Raw genomic sequence first — 17017 nt, 5'->3', positions numbered from 1 at the left:
GAAGCAATCTACGCTGAGAGGACTTCCAGCCAAGGAAAGACTTGTGCTCAATACAGAGTGTGGATGTTGACTGGCAATGCATCCCTCGGCCCAACATCTTCCACAAAAGTGTGTATGGTGCTTTTGCTAACAATAGATATTTTGTTATACCGAACGTTTACTGAGGTATATCACTAAAGCATTTACAAGCTACTTAATGTAGTCCTTTGTTTTGTAGAGATCTACTACATGATACATCCATCCATGACCCTATTCAAGGCAGAGTAGGGCGGTTCTATTCTCTGTTGTCTCTCTAATCCTACTCCTCTTTCCACAATTCTACAACTTGCTCTCATGTTACAGTATATGCGGCCATTATTGAGGACCACGACAGACGGAAAAGAGTAATACTTCCATTGGTCTAGGACTCAAGGTTAGTACAAACCTGACAAACATATACATTAGTAGCAACAATTCAAAGTCACATTGTATTTCACAACATGGACATAAGCAATCAGAATAAACTAGAGACAAGACACTACAAAACCTTCAAAGCCCAGGCACATGTTTAAGACTCACCATCTTGCTGCAGCCCATGAGCATCTAGTGTAGTGTAGTTCCTATATTCCCAATAGGCTCTGCGCATTGGAATAATATCTTCAATAGTATAGACGTAGGACTGATCAGTCTCTTTTCTCATACAAGAGAAATGAATCGCTATTATTGCAATACTTATAGTTAAGTAAAGTGCATACAGTAAAAACAGAATTATAAAATAATACTGTAAAAGCATTTATATGGTTTCTTAGCCATATGATACTTAAAATGGATAAAAGATATACATACATATATACATTGACTAATCGTTCTCAACTGGTGCTTCTAACTACGCCTACCCCGGTGTACCTGACCTAAGCCTAATACTTGGGAGGGAGTAAGTAAGTAACAGTTTAAGTTAAGTTTGTTTTGCCAAGAATCTGACTCAAAAATTCTCTGTAAGGGGTTAGTCAGTTCAGTACCTGGGATTTAGAAGGCTGGAGGGTTGGTATCTCTGTCTCAGGACTCGATATCCCAGTTACCCGCGAGGGCGGCTGGAAACGCCGGAGGCTGGATTTCTCGGCAGGAGAAAAGGCAGCGTCTCTCTCAGCGCGTCCAAAGGGAGGGGCATCGTCCGTGGGCTTTTCTGCATCAGCTGGGCTCTCCGGCAAGTAGCGCTGCTCCAAGCTCGTCATCACCGTGTCTTAGCTTAGGGCAGCGTCGGTATATTTATACCTGAAAGGTGCCGTGTTTGACGTAAGGATGGACATAAGACGTCAGCAAGAATGTCATAAGGACTGGTCGTTCTTACATTCTTTGCAGGAGTTCTCGAGCGAAATCAAAACAATAGCTGCGGGGGATTTCCCAGGTCTGTTGGAGGTTTGATTTGTTTTGAGAACTCGGTGTGCTTTCTAGGGGGCTGAAGGGATAGTGCTTGCTTAATGTGACAGCATGCGCTATGACCTAATCTGAAAACGGGTTTCTGTGCCGGTGTATGGACATTAGTGAATTAATAACCGGACAAGGGTCAGAAATAGGAGTATCAATATGGGTACCTAGATAAACACACTACACTAGCTGAGAGTGCATGTCAGCTTTGCTGTTTTAAGGGCCCTACAGGACAGTAAGGAGAGCCTACGGCAACACATGGTGGGCTTGGAGGATAGCCCCAGTACAAGCACAATGACGATCCATGTGCATTCTGTGCCAAACCTTTGTGTAAACTTTATTTTATTTATACTTTCTCATCTAATACATTTTAGTCAAGTCAGTCTAGGATAATGAAGATGAACTTAATTGTAGTGGTATCATTTCAAGAAAGAGAAAAGAGGGAGAAGAAGCATAAATCTAAGGGGTACACTTCTGCACCCCATATCTTGAACTCCATCTTACTAAACCAGTCTATTTCAGGACGTAATTGATATACTCAAAGTGAAACTTACTCTAACTCAACATAGGTCAATACTAGCAGCAAGAGTGTAACTTCTTATATTCATACTGCTGGAGCGGGGGTCTAATGTCTTAATCATTGAGTATAATCATCAAAAAACCCTACCATTGGGCCTGTGGATCTTTATTAGTCGACAAGGAGAGATGACAAAGAGCTATTATCTACATCAATTACCATGAACAATGAAGTCCTTTAGAGGCTTCACAAGAATCCACATGAGATTTATTGTGAGTTTAAAGAGTTTTATTACCAGACTAATTCAATATTAATTATTAATTTAGAAAGAATTGAAATGTATTCATCATTATTACAGATTCAATGCATCTATAAATTGCTATTTCAAGGCAAGATAAAATATTACATAGGGAAGAATTAAAAATGGGTTAGAGAAATGCAGCATGTGTAGTCCATAAATGCCTTTCCGACATGGAAAGGCTGTCGGAAAGCGACATTGGGGGCCCCCTCGCAGAGCCCCCTTCCCCTCTGGCCCTCCACTTAAGAGCCTGGGGGCACCTATGGTTCCTCTATGAAAATCCATGCACCGTGACGGTGCCTGCCCCACGGTGCAGGGATTTTCACAAACTCCCATTTCTCAATGGGAGCTTGTGCTGCGGGCAGTTTTCGTCCACTGCACAAGCTCCCATAGAGAAATAGGAGTTTGCGACTGCACCATATGCAGTCACATTGTAATCAGGTGTGGTGAACTGCCGTCCTATAGTGGGGCGGTTCCCTCACCAAAACAGTGTTGGTCGGAGACATCTTAATGAGGGCCCATGTAACAAAAAATCTATGCCATGTTCTCAATTATAGAAGTGGTAATGTCAGTATAGGCCACTCTAGGTCGAAGATACTCATACTTACAGTAACAGATTTGTGTGCTTCGAGTTGAGACAAGCAATCTGCAGAGGGTCATGGAAGCCTCTTACTTTCAGTTCCAGTCCTAGAACATACCTTCACTTTGGCAGACATCAGCACTCCTTTTACTCCAGCCTCTTTTCCTGGATGCTGGCTAGCTTGAGGCTAACCCAGTGAGGCCAGTGCTATGGAGGCAAGAAAGATACTCAGCTTGTCACTTCACATGTGCTTTAAAGTAACCTATGATTTGGAGATATGTGTTTCACGTGTCCAAGCTCTGTTTGTTAGAGATATGCACTCTTTGTAAGAATTTTAAATATATCCATCTCTCTGAGTAATAACTATTTACAAACCACGAAGTAACAAAAGGATCTCTTCAACAAAAACACTAACCCACTGAACTATCTATATACAATACTAACATGTTACCAGTGTGTTACATGAAGTGCTTTGCAGCAGGCACATTAGCCCTCTATGCTATGTTATAATAAGTCATACCTCTGACTAAACGGCAGACAGATCTCTCCAGCAAAGGAATTACCAGTCAATATACATATGCTATTACGCCATGGGAGTTGCTTTGTGCACGAAGATCTCTGCAGCAGGTGCTTAAAGCCCATTAGATATTTTACAATGCAGTCTGTGACTAAATAAAGATGTCTGAAGTGATTTACTAACACAGTTGACTTGCTGCCAGTTTGTTTGCGGCAGAATTAAAAAAACGGTTAAATAACTTTCAGGCTCCACTTCTATTCCACTCGCCTATTTATCAATGCCAACATTATGCTGCCCCTCCCGAGCCTTATTTTTGCGATCTTGGAGTATTTTCTTTCCATTTCCAGTGTTGGTCAGTACAGCTATTTGTTCAGCTGGGACCTGCTGACCCAGTAGGGGTCAGTGCCTCTTACTCACGGAGTCTGGGGCTGACTACAAAATTAACAACTTCGCTGCTATGCCTTTTCCCCTCCTGTGCTAAGCCTTTTTTTGGCGATTTGGGGTAGTGCGCGCTTAGGCCCCTGTAACTTTTTGACCACATAAGGTATCCACGCCAAAATTGCGTCCTTTTCTTCCAACATCATGTGGATTCTAAAGGTGCCCAGGGTTTGTGGATCCCCTTGGAGGGGTCCCAGAAATTAAGCAAAATTCAGTGAAATGTTAGTTTTTTTCAGAAAAATTGGAAAAACGGGCTGCAAATGAAAGCCTCTGGGTTTTTCCCTGCAAATGTTATCAAAAAAAGGGTTTGTGGGACTGAAATCTCCATTTTCTCAGCTTTTAGGGAATGACAGTCTTTTGTCAGAGAACCAACATTTTTCACATAGTTTTGGCATTTTTCTGGGACATAGCCTATTTATGCTATTTTTAGAGCTTTCAACATCCTTCCTGTTAATGGTAGAAATGAGTTTGAAATCAACAATGGATCCTGGTAAGCTATACATTTTCGAAAAGTAGACAAAATTCTGAATTCAGAAAGGGGTCATTTGTCTAAATCCATGAAGGTTTCTTTATAGAAACTAACAGTTAAATATTGGAATAATTGAAAATTTGTTGAAAAAAACAGCCTTTTGTCTCAACGTTTTCACCTATAACTTCTTGTAATTTTGACAGCTCTTGGAAAGCAATATACCGTTACATCCGTTAGACCTTTTTAGTTGTGGGGATATATAGGACTTATCTTTTCACCAAGAACCTGACGAACCCAGATCCAAAAACTGAGCAGCAACTTGCAATGGTATTTTTTTATTTACTGGGTATAGAGCACTTTTTCTTGGAAAATGTATACATGGAAGAATCTGTATGAAAGACACCTATGTATTTCTGAATTGGGTACAAATGATAGAGTTTAGAAACAGTATATATTTGCATATTTTCAAAATTGGGAATACTCATACTGGCATGAGAATTATTGGTCATTTTTGAAAAATATTTTTTTTTTACACAATGCCTTTCATTGGGAAGGGAGAAATGCATAAAAACTCAATTGGTAATAACAGTTGATTTACAAATCTGAATTACCCTAAGTCTCCCGATAAAAACGGTACCTCACTTGTGTGGGTCGGCCTTGTGCCTGCGAAAGGAAACTGCGCAAAATGCAACGTGGTCACACCTCAATTTTGCAGTTAAAAATTGACCCTTTTATGGCAAAGTGCCTAGCTGTAGTTTTTGCACCCTAGCTCTGCCGGAACCTAGGGAAACCTAGGAAACCTATACATTTTTGAAAACTAGACACCCAGGGAAATTAAGGATGGGGTGACTCGACTGCCTACCACCAGGTTCTGTTGCCCAGAATCCCTTGCAAAGCTAAGAAATTGACAAACAAAACGCATTTTCCTCACATTTCTGTGGTGGAAAGTTCTGGAATCTGCGTGGATCAACAAATTTCCACCCACCCATCGTTTCTCCGGGTCTCCCAAAAAAAATGCTACCTCACTTGCCTGGGTCTGCCGAGTGCCTGCGACAGGACACAGCGCAAAACGCAACGTGGTCGCACCTTAATTTCGCAGTGAAATCGTGCCCTTTTTGGGCAAAGAGACTACATTTTATTTTTGAACCCTAGCTCTGCCGGCACCTAGGGAAACCTAGCAAACCTATACATTTTTGAAAACTAGACACCCAGGGGAATTCAGGATGGGGTGACTCGACTGCCTACCACCAGGTTCTGTTACCCAGAATCCCTTGCAAAGCTAAGAAATTGACAAAAAAAACGCATTTTCCTCACATTTCTGTGGTGGAAAGTACTGGAATCTGCGTGGATCAACAAATTTCCACCCACCCAGCGTTCCCCCGGGTCTCCCGAAAAAAATGCTACCTCACTTGCCTGGGTCTGCCTAGTGCCTGCGACAGGAAACAGCGCAGAACGCAACGTGGTCGCACCTCAATTTCGCAGTGAGATTGTGCCCTTTTTGGGCAAAGAGACTACCTTTTGTTTTTGAACCCTAGCTCTGCCGGCACCTAGGGAAACCTAGCAAACTATATACATTTTTGAAAACTAGACACCCAGGGGAATTCAAGATGGGGTGACTCGACTGCCTACCACCAGGTTCTGTTACCCAGAATCCCTTGCCAAGCTAAGAAATTGACAAAAAAAACAAATTTTCCTCACATTTCTGTGGTGGAAAGTTCTGGAATCTGCGTGGATCAACAAATTTCCACCCACCCAGCGTTCCCCCAGGTCTTCCGAAAAAAATGCTATCTCACTTGCCTGGGTCTGCCTAGTGCCTGCGACAGGAAACGATTCAAAAAGGGGGGTGGTGATGGACAGAGTATCTGAATTAAGCAGAACACTCCTACCCAGTCAAAAGATCAGGGCTTGATCCATCACCGCTTTTTAGCTCACTGCACCATCCCAGTTCAGAGCCTGGCTACATGCAAATTAGTCTGTCCCTGGCCCAGTGCATCATGGGAACAGGGCAGACCAAACTACCAAGCCAATTCTTTACTGGAAAGGAAACAAGCTTCCGGGGACCGGTTTCTGGCATTACAGCCGTCTTCGGCCCGGCTTGCTTGAATCCTGATGATGCAGTGAGCAAGGGACTCACATCTGAGCATACCCTTCCACACTTGTGGTGGCCAAAACGATTCAAAAAGGGGGGTGCGACAGGAAACAGTGCAAAACGCAACGTGGTCGCACCTCAATTTCGCAGTGAAATCGTACCCTTTTTGGGCAAAGAGACTACCCAGGGGAATTCAGGATGGGGTGACACGACTGCCTACCACCAGGTCTGTTTCCCAGAATCCCTTGCAAAGCTAAGAAATTGACAAAATAAATGCATTTTCCTCACATTTCTGTGGTGGAAAGTTCTGGAATCTGCGTGGATCAACAAATTTCCACTCACCCAGCGTTCCCCCGGGTCTCCCGATAAAAATGGTACCTCACTTGCCTGGGTAGGCATAGTGGCTGCAACAGGAAAAGGTCCAAATCGTACGGTGGAGAATTTTATAATTACCTATAGCAAAACTACCTTGATTTTTGGGGGGCACCTGAGTTTTTGGCCCGGGGCTCGGCGGCCATCTTTGGAATCTACCAAACCCAAACCGTTCTGAAAACTAGACACCCGGGGGAGTCCAGGGAGGTATGGCATGCGTGGGTCCCCCAATGTTTTCCTACTCAGAAATCCCTGCAAACCTTGCACAGACAGCCAAGTACCACTCCACGCACACCACCAGCCAAGTGCCACTCCACACACACCACCAGCCAAGCACCACTCCGTGCACAGACAGACAAGTACCACTCCACGCACACCATCCAGCCAAGCACAACTCCACACACACCACCAGCCAAGCACCACTACGTGCACAGACAGCCAAGTACCACTCCACGCACACCATCCAGCCAAGCGCCACTCCACACACACCGCCAGCCAAGCACCACTCCGTGCACAGACAGCCAAGTACCACTCCACGCACACCGTCCAGTCAAGCGCCACTCCACACACACCGCCAGCCAAGCACCACTCCGTGCACAGACAGCCAAGTACCACTCCACGCACACCACCAGCCAAGCGCCTCTCCACACACACCGCCAGCCAAGCACCACTCTGTGCACAGACAGCCAAGTACCACTCCACGCACACCATCCAGCCAAGCACAACTCCACATACACCGCCAGCCAAGCACCACTCCGTGCACAGACAGCCAAGTACCACTCCACACACACCATCCAGCCAAGCACAACTCCACACACAACGCAAGCCAAGCACCACTCCGTGCACAGACAGACAAGTACCACTCTACGCACACCATCCAGCCAAGCGCCACTCCACACACACCGCCAGCCAAGAACCACTCCGTGCACAGACAGCCAAGTACCACTCCACGCACACCATCCAGCCAAGCACCACTCCACACACACCGCCAGCCAAGCACCACTCCACACACACCACCAGCCAAGCGCCACTCCACACACACCACCAGCCAAGCGCCAGTCCACGCAGCCCGCCAGCCAACCACCAGTGCACGCACACCACCAGCCAAGCACCAATCCTTGCACTCCACCAGCCAAGCACCATCCACTCACACCGACAGCCAAGCACCTAACCATGCACTCCGCCAGCCAAACAAAAATCCACACACACCACCCGCAAAACACCAATCCATGCACTCTGCCAGCCAGGCACCAGTCCATGCACACCACCAGCCAAGCGCCAGTCCACGCACACCGCCATCCAAGCACCAGCCTGCACACACCACAATCACATTTAGAATTCTTTTTTTCAAAATAACACTAAACAAATGGAAATACCTACAAATTAGCTAACACAAATTCTAAAACTAAACACATTGCACTAATGCCAATCTTTGAAACAAACTAAAAATTTTTACAGAATACAGACCAGGCAATTCACTTTACAGCTCATTAAAACTCCTCAAACTTCTTTTGCGTGTGGTACGATTTAAAACAAGCTGACACACACAATCCAGGCTTAGAAGGACAGTCAGGGCAGTACATACGAGACTCCTTCCGCACGCCTCTTCGCCAACAGACTCTGCATCTTCTAGTCGGAAAGTCTCTTGCGGAAGTGGGAGGAATGTATTCAGCAAAGTGGCGATCTTTCAATCTAGCCACATCCTCCACCACTCCAAATCTAGGAACACTTGCCTGCTCCACTAGTACAAGGCTGCCTATTATAGACTCCTGAAACTTAACAAATGGCATCTTCGACTCAGGACAAGACTTCTGGTACACAACAAAAGCATTAAAGGATGTCAAGTGGAAAAGATGGATAGCCAACTTCTTGTACCAAACGTAAGCCTTTCGAAGAGCAGCATAAGGTTCCAACCTCTGAACTACTCTGTCAACACCACCCATGTACTTATTGTAAGCTAAAATACACACAGGTTTGCGCACTTCAGCACCCTGAGCCCACACAGGCACAGGTACAGTACTTTCATCATGAATAGTAGTCAGCATGTACACATCTCTCTTGTCTGAAAACTTCACAGCAGAAGCTCCCCACATCGCAATGCACTAAACTGTCCTCGCACAAGCCTTTTGCAAACAAGTTCCTTTGGGAAACCTTTACGGTTACAGCGCATTGTGCCACAAGCAACAGTGCCCACTTTGGCCAACTCCTTGAACAACCGCACACCAGTGTAGAAGTTATCTACATATAAATGGTGGCCTTTGTTAAATAATCCTCTACCTAGTTCCCACACAATTTTCTCAGTCACTCCAAAAGTGGAAGGACAACCAGGAGGGTTAATGCTGGACTTCTTACCAGTGTACACCCTGAAATTGTAGACATATCCAGTCTCACTGTCACACAGCATATACAGTTTGATTCCATAGCGTGCCCTATTACTTGGAATGTATTGCCTAAAAACCAAGCGGCCCTTGAACAATAGCAAATACTCATCCACTGCAATTTCTTTACCAGGAGCAAAGATCTCAGAAAAACGATCAACAAAGAGATCAAGGACAGGCCGAATTTTAAACAGACGGTCACAATCAGGGTGATCGCGTGGCAACGCTAAACTATTATCAACAAAATGCATCATCCGAAGAAGAAGCATATACCGATCACGACTTATGACTGCTGGAAATATAGCTGTTGGCATCAAGGGACTAGTGGACCAATATGAAGACATTGATGGCTTCCTTAGCAAGCCCATCAAAAAAGTTAATCCCAAAAACTTCTTCATCTCTTCAACATTTGTGGGAGTCCACCGGGTAGCTCTAGAATGGGGTTTAAGGCTGGCACTGTTGTCCCTCAAAAACTGTTCTGCATACAAATTAGTTTGGAGAAAAACCAAAGGAAATGATGGACGGAGCGTTGACAATACAAGCACTCACCCCCAGTCAACTGATCTGGGTTTAATCCATCACCGTTCTTTAGCCCACGCTGCCACCCCAGTTCAGACATGGCCATATGCAAATCAGTCTGACCCTGTGCCTCATGGGAACAGTCCAGCCCGAACTGCCAAGCCATGCCTTCCCTGGACCGGAAACAAGCTACCGAGGACCGGTTTCTGGCATTTCAGCCGTCTTCAGCCCGGCTTGCTAGAATCCAGTGGCAAAGTGAGCAAGGGACTCACTTCTGAGCATACCCTGCCAACTTATGGCGAACAAAGAAAAACCAAAGGAAATGATGGACGGAGCGTTGACAATACAAGCACTCACCCCCAGTCAACTGATCTGGGTTTAATCCATCACCGTTCTTTAGCCCACTCTGCCACCCCAGTTCAGACATGGCCATATGCAAATCAGTCTGACCCTGTGCCTCATAGGAACAGTCCAGCCCGAACTGCCAAGCCATGCCTTCCCTGGACTGGAAACAAGCTACCGAGGACCGGTTTCTGGCATTTCAGCCGTCTTCAGCCCGGCTTGCTAGAATCCAGTGGCAAAGTGAGCAAGGGACTCACGTCTGAGCATACCCTGCCAACTTATGGCGAACAAAGAAAAACCAAAGGAAATGATGGACGGAGCTTTGACAATACACGCACTCACCCCCAGTCAACTGATCTGGGTTTAATCCATCACCGTTCTTTAGCCCACTCTGCCACCCCAGTTCAGACATGGCCATATGCAAATCAGTCTGACCCTGTGCCTCATGGGAACAGTCCAGCCCGAACTGCCAAGCCATGCCTTCCCTGGACCGGAAACAAGCTACAGAGGACCGGTTTCTGGCATTTCAGCCGTCTTCAGCCCGGCTTGCAAGAATCCAGTGGCAAAGTGAGCAAGGGACTCACGTCTGAGCATACCCTGCCAACTTATGGCGAACAAAGAAAAACCAAAGGAAATGATGGACAGAGCATTGACAATACAAGCACTCACCCCAGTCAACTGATCTGGGTTTAATCCATCACCGTTCTTTAGCCCACTCTGCCACCCCAGTTCAGACATGGCCATATGCAAATCAGTCTGACCCTGTGCCTCATGGGAACAGTCCAGCCCGAACTGCCAAGCCATGCCTTCCCTGGACCGGAAACAAGCTACCGAGGACCGGTTTCTGGCATTTCAGCCGTCTTCAGCCCGGCCTGCTAGAATCCAGTGCAAAGTGAGCAAGGGACTCACGTCTGAGCATACCCTGCCAACTTATGGCGAACAAAGGAAAACCAAAGGAAATGATGGACGGAGCGTTGACCATACAAGCACTCACCCCCAGTCAACTGATCTGGGTTTAATCCATCATCGTTCTTTAGCCCACTATGCCACCCCGGTGATGGATTAAACCCAGATCAGTTGACTGGGGGTAAGTGTTTGTATTGTCAACGCTCCGTCCATCACCACCTTTGGTTTTTCTTTGTTCGCCCTAAGTTGGCAGGGTATGCTCAGACGTGAGTCCCTTGCTCACTTTGCCACTGGAGTCAAGCAAGCCCGGCTGAAGACAGCTGTAATGCCAGAAACCGGTCCTGGGAAGCTTGATTCCGGTCCAGGGAAGACATGGCTTGGCAGTTCAGGCTGGACTGTTCCCATGAGGCACAGGGTCAGACTGATTTGCATATGGCCATGTCTGAACTGGGGTGGCGGAGTGAGCTAAAGAACGGTGATGGATTAAACCCAGATCAGTTGACTGGGGGTGAGTGTTTGTATTGTCAACGCTCCGTCCATCACCACCTTTGGTTTTTCTACAAATTAGTTTGCTCAACAATCTCTTGCAAAAACACATCGTCAAAAAACAACTGAAAAAAATGTATTGGCAGAAAATTCTCAGTATTCACTCTACACCCAGGAACACCAGTGAACTCTGGCAATGCCGGCTGCACCATGCCAGGGGGAACCCAGAGGCCATCCCTATCATCGGGGAGAGCAGCCACCCCAGCCAGCAGCCCAGAAGCCTCTTGCTGCTGTACACCAACGGGAAGCCTAACAGCCACAGATACTTCTGGCTGCACAACACCAACAGAAAACATAGCATCCCCAGAGGGCTTTTGCTGCACTACACCAACGGGAAGCCTAGCAGCCTGAGATGCTTCTTGCTGCACTACACCACCGGGAAACCAAGCAGGCCCAGATGCCTCTTGCCGCTCTACACCAATGGGAAGCCTAACAGCCCCAGATGCCTCTTGCTGCACTACACCAACAGGAAGACTTCCAGCACCAGATGCCTCTTGGCGCACCACAGCAATGTGAAGCCTTTTGGGCGCAGGCTGCAGCCCACCTGCCTCTTGCCGACGTAAAAAGAAAGGAAACCTTGCGGCCCTAGGCAGCAGCACAGATGCCTCTTGGCCCACTACCAGCACATCAATGTCCTCCTCTACCATAGGCACTTCATCAGCACTAGAAGAAGATTCACCATCCGATGATTCCATGCGAAGAGAAAACTCACTGCCTGAATCTTCTGCCCCTACCTCTGGGTCCGAATCTGAATCAGTCTCTGAACCATGGTCAGAGGAAGACTCAAAAAGCAAACCAAGAACCTGCTGAGCAGTAATCCTGCGACTAGCCATTATCCTTACAAAGCAAGAAGACTACACACACAAGTGACCAACAACCTACACTGAGCAAAGTAAGAAATAAACAAGGTAAGGCTTTCACACAAAGATCAATACAATCCAAAACAATTTCACTCTTACCAAATATAGCTACACTCACCAGCACCTACTCTGCTGAGAAACAGCAAAAAGAAATGATATCCCACTAGAAAGAAAAAAAATTACAGATTAATAAACAAAGTGCACATCAAGCACTAATGCTGAAAATAAAATAAACAAACAAAAACACAGAACCACACAAACTGCTATAAGTACACCTTTTTCAAAAAGACAATCATCAAGGGAAAGTAGTACAAAATTCATTCACTTACCAAGCACAAGCAACTACACAAGCTGCAAAACCAGCAGTAACAGACCCGCAACCTACAACAATACAAACAGCAAAAGCCTGGAACAAGACAAAAATAGAGAAGAAAAAAAAAATACTACCCCATTTCACAAACAATATAACAATTAAAAAAACAACACACAAATTTGCCCCCCAAATTTACATTCGCCCAGATGGGCCATCAAATAGGGCTTAGACAAATTGAGATTAGGTGAGAAAAACCATCAAGACACTGGTTAATTTTTTACTGCCTGACCCCTTTGGTGCCAGTTGGTCTTTGGCTCCTAACAGTACCCCCATCACACGGGGGCAGTAAGGACAAAAAAAGACCAACTGGCACCAAGGGAGGCGGCCAGTAAAAAACAACCAAAAATATAACCACCATTGGAACCAAGCCTTGCCCAAGGGCTCGCTTCGACACACTACAAAACTCAAATCCTAGGGCCTAGTGGGCCAAAAAACAGAAAAGAAAAGGGCCAATTCGCCCCCAGGGGGGTGGGGGTGAAGCAGAAAAACATTCCTAAAACAAGTTCCCTCTAAGAAGCAAACCTTACCCAAGGGGTAGCCGCCATAACAAAAACCAAAGGGGTCGCTTCCCAAAACAAACACATTGCCACAACAAAAATCCCTGGTGCTAGTGGGGAATTTATGCCCCCCCTGGGGGCAAAACGGCCGAAAAAACGGTCCGATTTGCTCCCAGGGGGGGCAGAAAATCGAAAAGTAAATGTTTGCCCACCTGGAAGCGACCCTTGCCCAAGGGGTCGCTTCCTAAAAGCTAAATTCAAAATCCCTGGTGCTAGTGGGCATTTTCTGCCCCCCCTGGGAGCAAAACAGCAAAAAAATAGGCCGATTTGCCCCCAGGGGGGACAGAAAATCATAAAAACAATCATGGCCACCTGGAAGCGACCCTTACCCAAGGGGTCGCTTCCCAAAACAAACACATTGCCCCAACAAAAATCCCTGGTGCTATTGGGGAATTTCTGCCCCCCCCCCCTGGAGGCAAAACGGCCAAAAAAACAGGCCAATTTGCCCCCAGGGGGGTCAGAAAATCAAAAAGTAAATGTCTGCCCACCTGGAAGCGACCCTTGCCCAAGGGGTCGCTTCCTAAAAGCTAAATTCAAAATCCCTGGTGCTAGTGGGGGCATTTCCGCCGCACGATCGCGACGCTGTGCGCGATTGTGAGGCTGAAATGCCCTGCAAAGAGACATCAGGGGAGAGGAAAATCTGTTTCCTCTCCCCTGATGCCTCTTAGCGGCCCCAAACCCCCCCACAAGCACGAGAAACCTACCTTTCCCCTCGGCGCACAGGAAGCAAATGGCTTCCCGAGCGCCTGGGAATCCCTGATGATGTCAGCGCGCGCTGTGCGCGCTGACGTCATCAGGGATTCCCAAGGGGAGGGGCGGGGGGGCAGACTCTTCCGCTGCCATCCCCGTACTTGGCAAGAAGATCGCAGACCCTCGGGGAGAGCGCCAGCGCTTCCCCCGAGGGTGGGGCTCATGACGAGCTGGGCTCGTCATCAGCGCACGACCGGTGTGCACCATGACGAGCCCAGCTCGTCATCAGCCCCGAAGGGGTTAAACAATTTTAGCAGGTTAGTAAAATATGTATACATAATAAATAGAATTGAAAAATGACATTTTCTAAACGCTCTATAAAAAATGTAACTTGGTTTCTTTATCGTGAGTGTGGGAACAGCGCAAGGACAGCAAACACTGGCATAGCCAAACTAATATAGAGCATGCATAAATAACAAAAAAGCAGTTTTGAAAATCTTCAACCTTCCAATAAAAAATGTGAGTTTTGCGTATTTTTTGTTTGTTAATGACATAACATATTTCAAAATGCCTGTTTGTATTTTGTTGAAGTTTAAGTCGTAGAAATAGCGTACGACGCCCCCACACCCCCATTCCCCCTGCTCCCAGTAGTGATTTAATGGGGGTTCACAGAGCTCAAAATGAAAAACGGTATTAGTGATTGAATTAGACCAGCTTAAACGTTCCATGAACTCAATTGACTTGCATCTCTGAAACACTTCCGATTTCTTCATGACTCTAAACATAGTTGCCTTACAATTAAACATTGATTGCGACGCCCACACATCGAGCAAAGGGCATGACACAGATTATGGGTATTATTTCCAACGCACATTATACAAAGCCTACAGTTATTGAAGGACCAGGAAACTGCAAATTATATGCTCAATCCGAGCTCTAAAATACAATTAAATGCTATTGTCACGTGAGATGATCCACAGAAAGTCTTCAGTGAGGATTCATATTTGGCAATAATTGGCCCACTATTACCAGAGTGAATAGGATTCGAGTAGATGGCTCTCTGCGGGAGGTCACACAGCCTGCAATCATTGCCTCACAATAGAGTGAATGGAGAAGGCATTTAATAAAGTGGTGAAGTTCAGTAGATCGCTAGCTTTCTTTTTAAGTTTTCTAATGAAGGTGATTAAAGAGTCATTGATTTATAACTGCATCAAGGCTGTTTTCCTTTGGCTGTGGTCCCCATAAGCATAAACACATTTTATGCGGCTATCGCCCCACATTTCTATGTAAATATATGTGTTATAGTTGTTTTACCTTTACTCTTGTTTACTTTTCCAGACCGAAGTAGCATCTTCCTCAGCCCTGAAGCATGCAAATGAAAATACGCCACATGGGAGCTGTAGTCAAGTACTTATTTATTCCTCAGCATAGACTCACACACTGCACATTATCTCATGCTCAACATTCACCACACCCTAACACCTCCCCGCATATCATTTAATTCCTCTACAAAGTCCGCCCAGAACCACTAGGGTCATACAGCGCATATCATCAATAATCTACATCTCCCCCTTTTTTTAACTCCATGCGTGCGGCTCATTTTCCCGCTGTGCACTGAAGTTTGCAAAAACCCGCGGTTCATGACGAGCTCAGCTGTGCTCAAGGAGAGAGCCGGCTTGTCTGGAAATGTGTGTGCACTGGAAGAAATGTGTACTAGAAGTACCTACGGTTCAAGTACAAATGTCAATACTTAATAATTAGTGTGTTTAATAGACAGGACAACTGTACTTTCCTGATAATTTGCATTGGTGTAAAATGCATTCGGGAAAAAACGAAACTATTAACGAGTCTAACAAAATAAATCAGGCGTCTTCCACCTACTTTGGGAGTGTTGGAACGTGGGGATCCAGTGAAATATGGAGGTCATCTCCTTGACATGCCATCAATTAAGCACTACATTTACAGCTTTAGGCATGTAACTTACAAATCATCGACATCATGCGTGTACGTCTAATTAGTTTAACTGTAGGCAACAGACCCTTCAACATTAAATACATTAAAGTGCTTGGTGCGCGGCTCCCCTGGCTAGATTTGATGGCTCCCCAAGGAGCCATGGCGCACAGTTTGGGAACCACTGCGATAAGGTAATAATGTATCTGCAGTTCTCCACCAGCTCGAGTTGATGATATCCTTTGTTTCCTTCCAATTGCCTGATCATGCCCACGATGTCTGGACCAGGGTGTCTCTCTCTCTCAAAGGCTTTGTTTGCCTAGCGCATGTCAAAACAAATGTGAACTGCTCCACTTCTGTCCTTTTTTGTTAATACTACTATGGGTGAGACCCATGGTGTGGGACCTGTGGAACTTTCAATGTTATCATACTCTAAAAGCAATTCCAACTCTTTCTTTACAGCTTCTAGTAAATGGAGGGCTACTCTACAGTGTGGTTGAGCCACAGGACGTTTGCCTTCAATGATGTGAAACTCTACTTTCATTTTCTTGAGTTTTTCCAGGCTGTGAAACAACGTTGGAAACCGACTCATGATCTCAAACTGAGCACAGAGGTTGTAGTTGAGGGATATCAAACCCATTTCAAATGCGGTGGCAAAACTGAGCAAACAGGGACTCTATGAAGTCCCTTGTTGAACCCTAATGGTGGCTCGCACCAATGTCTTTTTGTGTTTCAATGTCGCTGTGAACAATCCTTGGCTTTGTAGTGGCTCAGAAGCAGCCCAAGTATATACCTTTATGCCTGATACAGGGAGGCAAGGCACAGGGGATAAGCTGTTACTTTTTTACACTGCCATGATATTTATCGACGTACTACCATCTATGATTACATCTATGGGGTGATAGTTCACTTTCAGTGTGATTTTGGGAAAGTGTCCAAATGTAGTTTGTCACTTTACTTGATAAACTGTCTTTGAGCGGTGATAAACCGTCTTTGAGCGGTGATTTGCCGCACAGGCAGCTAACCACACATGTGCACACCGTTCTTTGGTAGATATTATTAGTGCACACGCATCTTCTTTGCTGATACTCAAAAGTGAGGTCGTACAGGCTTTGTACGATGAGTTTAACGAAAACTGATCTTGTCTGGATTCTACCTGTCATTGTTGATGTTGCTTTTTGGTCTTGTGGGCATGGCAAGGTTGCGTCTGAA

At 45.8% G+C, this 17017-nt stretch overlaps 1 long non-coding RNA gene across 1 annotated transcript in view; it reads right to left on the bottom strand.

The window, feature by feature from the left end:
* Positions 1 to 15271, bottom strand: part of LOC144817953 (uncharacterized) — a 100520-nt gene extending 85249 nt beyond the window's left edge. Inside the window, exons 1-3 of the long non-coding RNA XR_013607008.1 lie at positions 15170 to 15271; positions 2828 to 3006; positions 559 to 669 (exon numbers count right to left, since the gene is read on the bottom strand). This is a non-coding gene — a long non-coding RNA (uncharacterized LOC144817953). The remainder of the gene's footprint in view (positions 1 to 558; positions 670 to 2827; positions 3007 to 15169) is intronic.
* Between the last annotated feature and the right edge of the window lie 1746 nt (positions 15272 to 17017).

This window comes from Lissotriton helveticus, chromosome 2_1, assembly GCF_964261635.1.
Source record: "Lissotriton helveticus chromosome 2_1, aLisHel1.1, whole genome shotgun sequence".
In the NCBI taxonomy this organism is placed as follows: Eukaryota; Metazoa; Chordata; class Amphibia; order Caudata; family Salamandridae; genus Lissotriton; species Lissotriton helveticus.
The sequence above is the reverse complement of the archived record's forward strand: the minus strand, read 5'-3'. Positions and strand labels throughout refer to the sequence as shown.